This window comes from Pteropus medius, unplaced genomic scaffold (assembly GCF_902729225.1).
Source record: "Pteropus medius unplaced genomic scaffold, Ma_sr-lr_union100, whole genome shotgun sequence".
NCBI classification, from domain to species: Eukaryota; Metazoa; Chordata; class Mammalia; order Chiroptera; family Pteropodidae; genus Pteropus; species Pteropus medius.
This window is the reverse complement of record NW_024352786.1, coordinates 16,724,865-16,736,936: the sequence shown is the minus strand read 5'-3', so window position 1 is coordinate 16,736,936 and position 12,072 is coordinate 16,724,865.

Genomic DNA, 12,072 nt, shown 5'->3' with positions numbered 1-12,072 from the left:
TAAAATGCTCTTTTCATGATCCATGATTTGCTGGTTCTTTTTCACTCAGCAAGTCACATCTTAAACACCATTTCCCTAAAGGAGCTTCTCCAACCACTTATCTAAAGAAGCACTCTCTGCTGCTGCTGGCTGCCCCAGTTTGTTTGATTTTTAGTCCCTTGTTAGATTTTTACATAACACTTTAATTTTATATATTTTATTATCTTGTTTATTTTCATTTTTCCTCATCTAGATTTTTTTAGTTTCAAGAGATGAGGGATTGTTTTAGTCCAGAGATGTTTTCTGTTCTCAGTATCTAGAATGGTGACTGGCAATAGAAGATGTTGAAAAAATATTTGCTGGTTAGATGAGTACAAATAAAAGGACGGATAAATGAATGGTTAAGTAAATGAATAATGAATGAATGAGTGCATTAGTGTGATTTGGTAATATTCATTGCTGTCATTTAACTTGGTTCTGGCAGGCTTTTTTCTTTAACATAAACAAATTTCTAAGCTACAAGAAGGCAGGCTGGAGCAGGAAAGGGACTATAGCTGCACTGCACTCTGGAAATAGAGGGTGGATGTAAAAAGTATCATACTTGTTTATTACCTGAGTGGGAATTTTCTAATAAATACCAACATCATGGAGGAAGAAAGGACTGTTGACCTTATCAACGTTTTGGATTCATCAAACATCAAGACAATTTCAAAAGTTTGGAGCTTAATATAACACTAAATGCATTTTGCCAGCTATTGTCGACTTTCATTGAAAAATCCATTTTAGGTTAGAAACTTTATTGTATCTTTTACTCTCAGGTCAACTAGACACACAAACCCGACTTTACCTGTGTAATTGCAGCTGACCTTCCCTGACTGCCCTGTTGCCTACTGCTGCCCTCTGTTGTTGACAGTTTTGCTGGTGGAGTTCAACATATATGATTTTGTCTGTAAGACAGAAGTTCCAAACTATGATTGATCTTACATAACTTTTGCTCATGTAGGGAGCATTATCTGCCCTTCAAAAAAATATTGTCAGGTGGCAAGAGCCATTGGCTATGTATATTAAGGCTTTGTAATGTCCTATTTTCTAACGATGTCCTTCATGTCCCTAGAGAGGCGCATGTTTATACGTGAGACCTCTTATATATTGGCAACATGAGTAATGCCCAGTTTTTTAATTCCAAAGATGTCCTAGAATAACCAAGTTTTCCTCAAGGTATGGCTCATGTGGCAGTAATAGGAGGGAGATGTGCAGTTCTGAACTTCTGCATGCAAGATATTTTACAATACTCTTTACTTATGTTTTAATATTAGATCTTATTAGAATTTAAGCTCACATGGGTGAGATGTCTTTCTGTAATTGTGTCTGATATGGTATCAGACACTATTATGGGCTGTAGTTGTATTAATCTCATTTTGCAGATGGAGAAACTGAGTTTCACAAGTTTAACAATGTGTGAGGTCAAGATCCTAAAATTTGTGAAGCCCATGTTGGGTCTGACTGAATCAGAAGATTGTTCTTCTTTCATTATGTCACCTAATGGGAAAACCAAGGAGAACTTTGTGTTTGAAAATATCTATGGAATATAAAGTAAAAATTACTGCTGACTAGGCATCAAATAGACTGCAAAACCATTTTTAATAGTATCTGAAGCTGGTAATTTTATGCAGAAATACCACAATCTTGTTTTTTTGTATGTCAATAAATCTCTCACTAATTAGTTATTATCCCTGGAGATGTGTCAGGCATGCTGTTCATTACAAGTATAGAACTAAATAAAACAGTGTCTCTATCCTCATGGAACTCTTGAGTATGCTTTATTTCTCTTTTTTTGTGTGTCTAACGTGTGAATGGAAAAATACTCTTTGGATTAATGTATTTAATCCAAAATTTTAAATAATTTAGGTTTCTGGTATCTGTATAACTAATTTAATTTTACTGAAATTTGTGACAATTTTTTTAAAAAGTAAAGTTTTTATCCCCCCAAATAAAAATAAATTGTGTATCACAGCTCTAGCTGGGCTTAAACATTTCTAGTAAAACACTGGCAAAGGAGAAAAATATACACACATACACACACACAGATGATCCCCAATTTAGGATGATTCAGCTTACTATTTTTCAAGTTTATGATGGTGCAAATTCTATATATTGAGTAGAAACCATATTTTGAATTTTGATCTTTTCCTGGGCTAACAGTACGTGGTACAATACTATCTTGTGATGCTGGACAGTGGCTGCCAACATTTATTTTGGATATTGCGATTTTTGTTTTCGCTTTCCGTCACATCTACAAAATGCCCATCTGTGTCTCCTGAATCTAGTGAGATGAAGAAGATGATTACTCTTGAGATGAACCTCGAGATAATTGCCCAATTGTAAGTTAATGTATATGTTCTGAGCATGTTTAAGGTAGGGTAGGCTAAGCTCTGATGTTCAGGAGGTTAGATATATTAAATTAATTTTTTACTTACAATATTTTCAACTTACAATGAATTTAGTGAAATGTAACTCCGTTGTAAGTCGAGGAACATCTGTATGTTTGTTATGTACTCTGAGTAGGCCAGATAAGATATTCGTCACCATTTGCTCTAAGTGCTCTTTTTTAAAAGAAAAACTGGTAGACAATTTATTAGTTAATTAACAAGTGATTCAATAATTAATGCATCCTTTCATTTGCATTAGACCAATCCATTATAATCTCTAAAGTATAATGATAATATGTGCTCACCATATCATTCCCACTTTGGATGTTATTACTTTTTAAGAATATATTTTACGTTAACATCTTCTTACTAGCAGATCTGCTCTTGAAAATAGAAGCATTTGCTGTCACTTTCTCCCCCATTAAGATTGAGTTAGAATGCTAGAATGTAATGATTTACAGTGCATGATGGAAGAAATTAAGTTATTTTGAATCATTGCGAATACAGGTGCCAGAGATCTTTCTGAATAACAGTTGTATAATAACCCATCAGTGATCTGGCAAATGGTAGACACATCGCCCATGTGGTACTTCTTTTTCCTTAAAACTTCTCAAAGCAAGTTAAGAGTTTTACTTATTTTACACCCCTTTAAGGCATCATTTACTAGCTATGTGTTCTTGGGTGGTTCATTCAACATCTCAGCATATATTTCTCATTATTTTGATGGATTATTATCTGCCTTAGTAAACAGCCTCAGAGCATTGTTTGGAGAAGTGAAGATTATACTTGTAAGAGTATTTCATAAGCTCTAACATCACATACAAATAGATATTATTATGCCTATAACTCTGAGATGAAAAGATAATATACTGTAAATATCATGAGTCTAGGAGGCTTCTTATTTATGATGAAACCATCAACCATTTATTAAGGTCTTGATCTTTAGTTTCTATACTCTGGGTATGGGTTCTGCCTACTTCTCCAGTCATATCATGTGCCACTTTATTTACCTACTCTATCTCACTGAACTTCAGACACTCTGAAGCTTGATATAGTTCCTCTAAGATTCTGTGTTATTTTCTACTTCCATGCTTTTGCAAATATTTTTTATTGGTCTGGAAGGCTCTTTTCCTACTATTCCCATCCTTCAGGTCTTAGCTGAAATGCATTTCAACAGAGTGGCATTCATTGGCCATCCAGTCCAAAGTAGTTTACTCATTCCCCCACTTCTATTTACTTTCCCTGTCTTGCTCTATTTTAGTTCTCAATTTCTCAAGTACCTGCATGTTTGGAACAATGGGGAAAAAGTTTAACTGTAAGCGTGATAACAACTGCCAATTATTTAGTGCTTATTATGTGACAAGTACTGGGATAAGCTCTTTCATGTGGCATTCTGTCTGACCCTCCAGACATTCCAGAAAAGCAACAGTGATTATCTTCATTTCATAGTTGAGAAACAGATCCTCATGATGATTGGCAATTGCTCAAGATCTCATAGTTAGCCTTTGTAGAGCTAGAAGTCAAACTCAGTGTGTTTTACTCCTATGGCAAAACAATTAGTGCTCTTGAAATAACCCAGAGTTTTCCTACATTTCCAAATATTTTGAAAAATTAGACTTCTTTGCATAACTAAGTTCTGGAAAATTAAAATATGAGAGAAGGTATCATCATTTCCAGTTAGACACTTGTTAGAAAGAGAAGAGTTTCCACTGGATTGAGTGGGAATTTTTTTGTCTATCCATTGAGATCTCAGTATTTTACTGTGGTGGTATCTAGTACTTACTTACCCTAACTAGTACAATGACTGAAGCCATCTTTTTACCACTTAGTTATACTGTCTCCAGGGAATGAGAATATATGAAGTGGTCTTCAGGTCTTTGGAGGTGCTTTCAATTGTAGAAATATTTGTGACATCGTATTTTTTTTAATAAGGGCTCAGAAAATATTTACTTTGGCAAACAAGCAGATTTTGTTTATGTAAAATGATATACTTTATATAACTCCAGGTTTTTAACAGTGCTTGAAAGCTTTATAATCTTAGTTTTGTCCTTTTATTTAAGAATATTAGAGGGAAAATGTACAAATTTTACTTTAGTAATATAGAGAAAAACAAAGAAGGCATCTGTACATATTATATATTTTTCTTCTTTGCTTGCCTTGAGTGATGATAGGTTATCTGTAAGTTGTCCATACTCCATTTCACTCTCGTGTGTGTGTGTGTGTGTGTGTGTGTGTGTGTGTGTGTGTTTGTGTGTGTGTGTGTGTAGGGAGGGTGATAGTGGCCTAAAGAAAGGAGATTCTGGCTCACACATTTGCTGTGTGTCACAAGGCATCTTTGTTCTTTAAGAGATCAGATCAAATTCCTCTGTAATTATGTATATACTTATAAAGGGACAGAAAAATGGGAAACAAATTCATGCTTAGGTTTTGGTTATCAGAGATAAACTAAGTAAAATCAGAAGAATATCTAATTAAGAAATAACTCTGTGCCACATAATAGTACATGCTACTTTAATTCTACAATTCTTGTAGAATGTTGCAATAAACATAATTTGTCTCATTTTTACCCAAAACAAAGCTCAGAGAAGTTGATTCACTTTCTAAGGAGAAGAGCCAATTAGTGGCAGAAGTGATAGAAGCTCAAGGAAATGAGAACTGCTGCTGGAAAATTCTGAAACTTCTTCTCTCTGACAAACTGCCTGTCAATTGAGCACATGTGTCTGTGAAGTAAAACTGGCTGTTCAGAATTTTGTTAGTGCTGTGCCTCAGTAAACGTTTCTTTCTTCCTTTTCTTCTGTCTTGAAAAATGTGATGATTAAAGGAGGTAACACACACTATCTAGCAGAATGTCTGGCTCTATGGAGCTCGACAACCAATGATAGTCCATTTTACTCATACTCTCACCGTTTTTATTTCTTTTTTGTAAAGAACTGTAATTCTCTTCTATCTTGGTTTTCCAATAGCAGTAAGCCCAATTTCTTCCATACTTTAGGTATTGAGGGCTGTTCATTCCTTTATATTGAGCAGTTGAGATGCATTCTTTTCTTTCCATTTGCCTCCACCCACATTATTTTATTTTCTGTTCACAACCCAACGACTGGGTATTTTGCAAATTCCATTTGAGAAAGAAAGAAAAACATCTAAAGAAGTAAAATGACTTGCCCCGGTCACAAAGTAAGTGGCTAAGCTGGGAATAGAATCCAGACATTAAGATTGTGATTCTTTTAAATTCTGATACTCTCACTATATTAAGAAGTTGCTCATCCTGCCTCATCCTCTGAGAACTTCCTGAGTAACTTCTGCGTTCAAACACCTGAGTGCACGATCAGAGTCTTAAAATGCGATTGCATGGTTGGTCTTGCTCTCTTGTAGCTCTTCGTTACATGACTTTGTCATAAGCAACTATTGCCCCTTTAACTTGGGCCCTAGCAAGAACATACATGGAACAGACCTGAGCCCAACCCTTAACGAAAAACCAAGCCCAGCTGAGATAAGTCCGTCTTGAAGCAGACTTGCCCACCTGAGGACAGCCAAGACCATCCATATGGGTGAACAAGAATAGATGGTAGTTGTTTTAAACTATTGAGTTTTGGGTGATTTATAAAACCTAACATTAGTTGGAAACACACACACACACACACACACACACATCACTGTCCTGGCTAACCTTAATAGTGAATCAGTTTTGAATAATTAGAGAGAAAGACTGCAATGCTATCAGGCCAGGAAGGCTAGATTCAAGACCTTCAATAAAACCTAAAATACAATAAGTTTTGGAGCTTCCATATCTAAGGACTATCAGTTTTAAGCTATGGAAAACCTAGACCAATTTGGTTTAGCAAATAATAGTACACAAGACAGACCAACTCAGAGGAGTGTCTAGTTCCCAAGAGAACTTGATCAGTGACTCAAAGATGCCAGCCGAATTCAACTTAACAGCTGTTTCTTCTGATAACACTGAATCCTCAAGATCCTCAGTCTGCACGTAATGATCTCTTGGAATTTCCAAGCTCTTGCTACCGAATGCAACAGTGTTAAGTCTCACACCTTAAATCATCAACTCCAGTGAAATTGTGAGAGTCTTATCTCAGAGTTCCCACCAAATGTTCTAAGATTCAGCCTGATTAGATGACCCACATCACATGCCTACATCTCTAAATCTTTATGTGAATTAGCTTAATCTTGAAGCTAAATCCTGAAGCTTCCCATGTGATTAATCCTATTCAAATTACTTGGGCAGAAAATAGGAGGTTACCATTCCAATGTAACTCTCTATAACATGAAGAGAAAAAAATCCATCAAAATTACGACTGCGTTCTATCAAGGAGTGGCATGAAGAGGAGAGAGGAATTGATTGAGATCACTATTGATTTTCACAGAGTCGAGTATTTTCTAATTTGGACAAGCTCCACAGCACTTTGCAAACACTTTGATATAATCGAAGACCACAAGACAGACTTTTCAGGGTGTCCAGACGATTGCTTTGACCATTATTCCCATTTGAAAAGATAAAATACTCAAGACACCCTGAAGGCATCCAAGTAAAGCTGAATTGTTTTCTGGGATGATTTACCGATGGATAATAATCAGTCAGCTTAAAAATATGACATGCTACTCACTGAAGCCATGCCACGCTCTTCCTGTGGGTGCTATGGGAGTTAGGGAAACATAAGAATCAAGAACGAAAGGCCAGATTCATATTCATCAAATATTATACCTATGAAAAATAAAAAAACACCAATATCCATAATAAAACTGATAATGACCCCACACTACCTACTAGATTAGATTGTGTAGTAAGTGCTCCATGTCATTATATCCTCATAACAGTGGTATAATTATCTTCATTTTTCATGAGCAACTAGTCATGTGGCTAGGCTGTGGTAGAGTCAAGATTGAACTATTGTTTCGAATCAGTCTGCATGTCTCCATGATGCACTTATTGTCAGAGAGAACAGGCTGTTACCACAGAATAAAGTAGCAAACTATGTAGAATGATTTAACTTTTAAAAGCTTCAAAATAATATATTTTGATTCAAGTTCCGAAAACAGACGTTGATATGGGTTTAGGTGGAGAAGAAGGGAGACTATAATTGGCTATCTTAATTACCTGAAAGTAATCAGTTTCTCCAAATTCTCTAATATCTTTATTAAAATACCATCCAGTTGGGTTTATGTTCACCATGGTAAAGCCTTGTGTAACAGTGCTTAATTCTTATTTGTCGAATAAAAGTAGCATTCAAAATGGGTTAATCCATTTAGTAGAAATCTATTTTCATTGTAGTCCACCTGGTATAGGATTAGCTAAATTCTTAGAATTAATTTAAAGGAAATCTCTGAATTTTTAGGTAAAATTTAAATTTTGATGAATTGTAAGTTGCTTGAAAAATTTAAGAAAGTAAAAACTACTGCAAAAAACTTTTGTTAAAACCATTTTGTTGTTGAAATTCCAAAACCATATACAAATAATTGTTTAGTACAAAAAACATTTATTAATGATAGAATTACAATTAGATATACTTTTAGTTGGAAATAAATTTAAAATGATCATATTATATATTTGTACAAAACTAGATAAATTGCATTTCAACATGTTTGTTTCTCTTTCTACTGATCAAAATGTCCAAAATGCATCAAGATCACTCTTTAGAAATCTATGAATATGTGTATTGTTATTGGTTGTTTTTAATTATCGTAGGTTTTTATTTTTTGTGCCTTTGTATTTTACATTGTACTAACAGACAAATCTATTATGTTTTCAGCATTTGATTTTGCAGTGAAGATAATTTCTTAATGTCTTGCCACTTCCTCTTTCTTTTACATTTATCAGAATAATTTGAGGACCCTGATTTTCCTCCTGGTTTCAAGTTCAATCTTTTGTTGCTCTTGATAATCCTAGCATTTTATACGTTAATTCCAGAGGAAGATCTTTGATAACTAATGCACAACAGGCTTCTTAAAGTAATTCTGATAGACAGACTTAGTGCTATATTTTTTTCCCTACAAAGTCACTTCTTGTCTTACCCTTAAAATTGCTTTGCTCTGCATTTTATTAGGCTCAAAGTCTTAATACTCTCCTGCTGAGAAATGAAGAGGATATAGTTCTCTGGATAAACTTATCTGCTGGGAAGGGAACATAGAAATGTAATCTCCTAACTGGCCTCATAGCATTTGGCTGTGCTCTGCACAAAAGCATCTGAAGACTTTTATCTGACTCTGAAGCTGAGATCTTCATGAAAGTAGGTTAGCTCTCCTAGATTCACATAACTAAGTTTATATCTTCTAACCTAAGGGTGACTTTTGAGTATTAAACCAGACCTGTGGGTTAAAAGAAAAGTGGCCTGAAAATAGTTTAGATTTACTGTGAATGGCAAAGAGGTGAGCAGTGCAGAGGGAGAGAAATGGCTGTACAATACTTCCTGCTGTATAAGAGCCTACCTTGAACTTGCTGATTGAGAAGAAATAATACAGTGCCTTGCAAATAAACCATGCAGATGGATGTCTTCTGCTAGAGTGGAACTCACTGTATTTACTCTCTTTCTGTTTTATGTCAGCATCTTAGCACTCAGCATGAACTCTACTCCAGCTAACTGTTGAAATAAGTTATTTCTATTCAATAATGAATGCTTCTCTCACATATTATTATTAAAAATACCAGGTTCCAAATGTGTGATCGTATGGTATAAAATTCATTTTATTCCTCCGCAAGAGTTGGATTTTCTTGTCATTAGAGCTGAATTATGTGTCGACTCTGCTACTTTAAAACATCTAGGATCCTGACCAAAGGCAAAAAGTTGCGTTGAAATATTATAACAATTGCAATTGAGCAGTGGCTTATAATCTGCAAAGAGCTTTTAGAGTGCCGTCTTTGGAATGTTTTGTCACTCTAAGGAAAACATACGTATTTTTATTCCCATTTTAGTAAAGAGTGGATTTAAGCATGGGGAATTTAAGTGACTTGCCAAACATTATCACAAAAGCAGTAATCGAGAACACCAGGGCTCAAACCCTGAGCATCCCTTTCCAAATCTTCATGTTCTTTCTTTTCTTACTCTGAAAGTAAAATATAATTATCTGGAAATTACTTGTATATTTTTAATAATAGAAAAGTTGAAACACAAAGGACCATGATGTTAGAGTAACTAAAAACAGCCCAGAAAATATTAGCTACTGTATCTTGGTTCTGATAGGTCACACAGATAGATGCAGAGCGGTGTAGACAGGACTTAAGCAAATTTATGATTTGTTCAAAATCGCACTTTATGGTGTACATTTAAGAATCAAACTTTTAAAGAACCTCTTGCATCATCTTTCCTCATTTTCAATACCTAATTATCACGTTAAGTGATTATTAGAGCTGAGCACAGTTAGATTTTTGTAGACATACACTCCAATCTTCATTGTTCTAGGATCACAGATGCGTATAAAGAAGTGCATCCTTTCTTCCTCCTTCCTTCTTTCCTTCTACAGTTTCTTATTGAGTACTTAACTTTAACCTAGGCACATTAAACAGTAGTCATTGTTTTTGACTTTTAGGTGCATATGTGATATTCCACCATATCAGCTAAGGAATTTTTTCCCTACTGTTTCGAAGAAATTGTTTTTCCTGAATACCTGTTTTTCCTGTTATGCCAGCAATCCTGTCTGGAATGAGTGTTAGCAATAACAACCCATTCTTACATGCATGAAACTTGCCTCCTATACGGGTGTTTGTATTTGGCATAACCCTGAGTTTAGTTAGATGCTGATGATCAGAATAACATCACACGATGAGTATAACACGGTGACAAAAATTGACAGAATTGTTACAGTGAATTTGCAGTACCATTCCACTAAATGGTTGTACTCAATTTAGCAAGGAAATTATAGGTTCACTTTTGTAGAATAGATGCTCCTGGTAATAAAAAGATGTTTGTAAATAGAACAATCTAATTTAAAAGTAGGAGAGTATGCTTTTTAAGCAATGCTTTACTACAAAAAAGAAAGTATATAAAATTTATATTTTATATAAATCTTTATTTTCAAGGCCTTAGTATTTTATGTATGAGAGTAAGTTAAATTTATCTGTTATCTTCCTATTTAATCTTCATAATAAGGCAGGAGTCAGATCTGTCATCGCTGCCATGTTTTAATGGTACCCTTTGAGAATTTTTTCATCCCTCAGAAATTCTGTACTTTTGGCTTTGGAGATTCCACCACTAGCACTTAGTGTAGATTGGATTATTGTTCACTATTCCTTTCTTCTGTGATATAAGAAACGCATCTACTTGCCATGTGGCTGTACCTTCCTCTAGTAAGCTGATTACTTTTTCCTGCCCCAGTGATATTGACCAGGGATTGGCTTTGGGCACTGAATATTTGCAAATGTAATTCCTGCAGAGGCTTTAAATATACTTGAATGATTCAATTTGTTCTCTTGTCCTTCTGGCATCTACCATGAAATGAGCACATTCACACATTACTATTGGTCCCAATGAAGAGACACTTGAAGAGACCTAAATTAAACCTACAGCAAAGGCAGCTGAGGCCAACCAAACCCAGAAGGGCAACATTTAACTTACAGATTTGTGGGTGAGGGGAAAAAAGATATTTATTCCTTCAAGCCACTAAGGCTTTGTGATAGTTTGTTTTGCAGCATTACTATAGCAAATCTAACTAATCAGTTCTCTGAAGAGTTTCCTTTCATGTGCTCTTGGAAATGTAATTTTATTTTATTTTCCTAGATTTTCCTATGCCTTTTTGAATGAAAACATCTCTACTTGCCATGTGCTTGTTACCAGCGACAATCTGCCCATCGTCTATAAACATCTATGTTAGACTCCCCGACAGATTTTTCCAGCCATTGTTGTATTGGTGAGTATAAAAAAGCCATATAACTTTAGAAAAACATCTAACAATAGATATTTAAGGATGAAGAGCAACGAGGTTGAAGCTGGCTTTAAGGATTTTCTTAGATCATTGATCAATACTTGGGCAGAAGTGCTGGGATTGAAGATCTCTCTTATCAGTAGAAACATATATAAAGAAATACATCTCGTTTTCTTTTCCCCCACCACCAGTACAAAAAAATTAGGCTAGCCTCTGACAGTATTCGTTTTCTCATAAGGGAAAAATAAGCACCTTTTTCATCCACTTACCCTCAAATATGAGATCCAGTGTCTTATTCACTTTACTTTCTAGTACAACAGCTTTACGTTCTGAATAAACTATATTTAATGTCAGTTATTTCCCTGTAATGATCCCACATGTCTTAAAAATGCAGGGGATATTTCGCTTTTTCTCTGTCAGCAGCAATGCCTGGAGAGCTATATTCTGGATGCTCTCAAATTCTCTGCCTTTTCGCTGTCACTGGCCTTCCTGTTGAATGTAGGGTAAGCACATTGACTTTTACAGAAGAATTAATGATTATCTAATTAGTTCTGGTGAATTTATATTGTTTTCCTAGTTTCTATCCCTTATGAAATGTTTCACAATCACCAAACTTAATAATCTTTTAAAAATCTTATTTTTTAAAGTTCCTTTGGTCACTAAGTAATATAATTAGTAAATCTATTTTGTTTCTTCTTTACTAAAATGTGCAAATGGTATTCAGACAGTTTTCAGTTGTTTATCCAAGAGAGAAAGAAAATAGAAATGGAACAAAAATACCATATATTTTATCACC